We start from the raw sequence: 4,159 nt of genomic DNA, 5'->3' as shown, positions 1-4,159 counted from the left end.
ATTGAAAAAACTTTGAAAAAGTAAAAGAAGGACAAAGAGAACAAGATGGAGCAAGAACAAGAAACCCAAACTAATCCAAGGACATTGAGCTCATATGCAACACCTACTTTGGATGGCACTACATCAAGCATTAAGAGGCCTAAGCAAACAACTTCGGGATCAAGCCTGCAATTATTTAGATGATCCAGATGAGTGTACCATTTTTTGGCCTTAATGATGATCCTAACTCTCATATTGCTAATTTTCTTGAAATATGTGATACTTTTAAGCATAATAGAGTTAGAGATGATGTAGTTTGACTTAGGTTGTTTCCTTTTTCCTTGAAAGATAGAGTAAAAGAATGTCTTAATTCTCTTCCAGCAGGTTCTATTACTACATAGAATGATTTTGCACAAAAAAAATTATCTAAATATTTTCCACCTGCTAAAATGGGTAAATTAAGGAATGACATAACAACTTTTTCACAATTTGGTAATGAATCTTTATATGAGTCGTGGTAGAGATTTAAGGAATTTCTTAGGAAATGTCCTTACCATGGTCTACCTGTTTGGATGCAAGTGTAAACTTTTTATATTAGTATTAATCAATCTTCTCGTTTGATATTAGATGCAACTGCAGGTGGTATCTTTATGAGAAAAACTCCTGAAGAAGCATATGAACTTTTAGAGGAGATGGTAGGCAACAGTTATCAATGGGACAATGAGAGAGTAAATAAAAAGAGAGTTGGAATTTATAATGTTGATTCTATCATTGCCTTATCTGTTGAAATTGTTGAATTAAATAGGAATTTGGGGGTTTCAGCTATGAATGCTTCTTCTTCTTCTTCTTCTCATTTTCTTTCTTGTGAGCGTTGTGGGCGAGGAGGACATGCTAGTGTAGATTGTCAAGTAGGAAATCCTTTTTCTTCTAGTTCTTCTGAACAAACTAATTTTATTTCTTATGGTGGCAACAAGTCAAATTTTAATCCCTACTCCAACACTTACAATCAGGGATGGAGGAGTCATCCTAATTTTTCTTAGAATAATAATTAACAAAGAGTGCCCCTGTAATATCTCAAATTTTTTTAACGAGCTGAAAAATAATTTTAACATGGGCCGTAGGTGAAATTATCAAAAGATTAAGGACTCAAGTGTAATTTCTTACAGTTATAAATGCCGAATCGACTGTAGGGAATGCCTTGAAGTGTAATTGTCTAAGGAAAATGATATGGTCTCGATGAGCGTTTCGAAGTACGATTTATGGTATTAAAAGAAATCAGAATTGTGACAGCTTTCGATACAACTAAAATGCAATAATGATTTAGGCTGAAAAAACTGAATTATCGTAGGAGACTTCCAGGAAGTCAACAGAACCTTGAGGGGGCTCCATTTTTTCATAACGAACAACCCTGAGGTAGTTTAGTGATGAATCAAGGATTCTGTGAGGGCACAGGGGCAAAATCGATCTTTATCGAGTAAATGCCGATTATTAATTTTGATAAATCAAGATATTTTGTGGCTTGAGGAGGGTAATTGTTTTAAGGTCTTGGAGGGTCTAAGAGCTATTATCAATTTTTTAGTGCAATTATCAAAATTCCTAAGTGCAATTAAGGAGAATTAATGAGAGTAGATGTGTAATTAGTGTATATATATATATATCTAGTGTTATATAAAAATGGCTTTTCACGTTGGACACGGGGGACAAATATGTATGATTGAGAGAAAAATTACCACCAATTAAGGCATTGGGATGAAAGATTGGTTGCATGATTTGAGAGGAAATTATTTGATTATGTGATATAAAATATATATATATATACATATCTGTGCTGTGTGTGTATGAAGAAGAAAATGGCCGAGAGGTTTGAAGCAGTGAGTGGCCAAATGAGAAGAGGGAGACTAAGAGTAACTTGGAAGATTGAGAGAGAGAGAGAGAGGGACATGGCTGACGTTGGAGGCCGAAGCATCGGCCGGTGTTGGAGCCGACAACAGCGCCACGAAGTAGAGGCGACCATGGCTGGGTGCAATGCAGCAGGGAAGGCCGATCGGCCATAGTTGACACTGAGAGGTGCAGCAATGGTGGGAGGCAATCAGTAGGGTCACAGCGAGGCCGTTTTGGGCCAGGGATGGTGCTAGTTGTAGCTACAAGCGGCCATAGCCGCGAGCTCCAAGTGCGGCCATGGCCGTAGGCAGCAGCCACAACCACGATCAGCGGCAGTGGGCAGGGGTCGTGCGGCAGCGAGATGCAGCCAGCGATGTTGGGCGGCCATGCGTGCAGACGCTGGTTCGCGCACGCAGGAACATGGGAGGAAGGAAGAAGAAGAAGAAAGGAAGGAGAAGAAGAAAATAAGAAAAAAAAAAAAGAAAGAAAGAAAAAGAAATTAGGAAAAAATGTGGAAAAATAGAGAAAGTCCTGGAAAATGCCAAAATTAGGAATTATTTTGGGGTTAGAGAAGTGTTTCGGAGCTAAGAAATTGATCATGCACGCATTTCGAGGTCAGGGCACGCATATAGAGGAAGCCTGAGAGGCTAAGTCAAGGTAAGTAAAATTTCTTAAAAAATTTCAAAATTTAGGAATGTTATTTTATGAATTGTTATAGTGAAATATTTGATAAAATATTTAAGAAATATTTATTTTGGATTTATTGAGGAAAATAGGAATGATTAAAGAGAAAAATAAAGAAAATGCCATAAATTATGAAAAAATAGATTTTAATTCTTATTTAAATAAATATGGTGATTAGAGTACTTTGAGGCTTAAGTTGAAGCGACTTGTGCGTATTTTGAGTTTAGCACGCAAATCGAGATGATGCACGTATTTCGAGGTAGCCCGATAAGCTTGAGAAGGTAAGTGGTACTTCCCATCTGGATTTAGTTTTATGAAAATGCTTGGTTTGTAAGTGGTTCGATTCCAAAATTCGATTTTATGTAAATGATCTTATCATGTTGTCATGCCTGGATGTAAGTATGTCATATAAATTGCATTTACATGTTTTGATTTATGAAATATGCATATGAGTATGATGAGATTTATGGTCGTATGTTGCATGGGTTTGGGATTAGGTACTGGCATTGTTGCTTTGCCAATGGTGCACCCATACACCCCTATCTAGCAGGGAGACTGTAAAAATGACGGGTAATCTTAAGGTGCAATGGACCTAAACATAAGAGTTATGATATTATGTGCATTGCATGCATACATGAGCATTAAATGTTTTGTTCCTTACTTAGATGATTCATCATCTAACTTGGGCTTTGCCCCTAGAATATTCAAACGTTCCAGATGGAGATTATAGCGGAAATGAGGATGAATGAGGTATGAAATGGCACTTAACAAAGTGCATGATGAGTTGAATGTATGTTATGTAGCCCATGTATTTAAGTTCTATTACTTTGAATTTTGAACATTTTGAGGAATGATGATGTATAACCCTAAGGTTAATGATGATGTAAGAACTGATTTATGATTAATGTTAAGATGCTAGGTTCCATTCTAGCTTCCGCATTTAATGTTTATGATGATTCTCTTTCGAGATAAATGTATGGAGATTTTGGGATATATATGAGGAGTGATATGAATTAACAATAGTTTTAAGAAAAAAAAATTTATTATCCTATAATTGTCCTATGTTTTAACGCACTTCGAAAATGGGGCATTATAGCCCCTAGCTTTCAACAACAGCATCAAATTTCACAAGAGAAGAAGCCAAATTTGAAAGATATGATGGGAAAGTTTATCAATAGTATAGAGGCAAGAATGCAAACCTTGGAAACTCAAATTGGAGAACTTGCCCAAGCAATTTCAGAAATACCACAAGGAAGGTTGCTTAACAATACTGAGAAGAATCCAAGGGAGCATGTAAAAGCCATCACTTTGCGAAGTGGAAAAGAATTGGAAAGTAAAGCAAAGGATGAAGAGCATACAAAAGAGGAAGAAAGCCAAGAGCTTAAAGCCAAAGAAAAGGACCGTGAATTATCAACGGAGAAAAAATGAAGTTATTCTTCTCTTAATTTAAAATCTTACAAACCTCCTCTTCTTTTTCCTAAAAGATTTCTAAAGGCTAATTTGGATAAACAATTTGCTAAATTTTTAGAGGTGTTTAAAAAGTTGCATATTAACATCCCTTTTCTTGATGCTATATCACAGATGCCAAGTTATGCTAAATTTTTGAAAGACATAA

General features: G+C 36.1%; 1 non-coding gene across 1 annotated transcript; it reads right to left on the bottom strand.

The window, feature by feature from the left end:
- Window positions 1–434: 434 nt before the first annotated feature.
- On the bottom strand, window positions 435–541 carry LOC127787752 (small nucleolar RNA R71). Its single transcript, XR_008020217.1, has one exon. It is a non-coding gene; the product is annotated as a small nucleolar RNA R71 (small nucleolar RNA).
- Between the last annotated feature and the right edge of the window lie 3,618 nt (window positions 542–4,159).

The sequence above is a fragment of the Diospyros lotus genome, chromosome 12 (genome assembly GCF_014633365.1).
Source record: "Diospyros lotus cultivar Yz01 chromosome 12, ASM1463336v1, whole genome shotgun sequence".
Taxonomy (NCBI): Eukaryota; Viridiplantae; Streptophyta; class Magnoliopsida; order Ericales; family Ebenaceae; genus Diospyros; species Diospyros lotus.
Note: the sequence above shows the minus strand (reverse complement) of the source record. Positions and strands in the feature narration are given on the sequence as shown.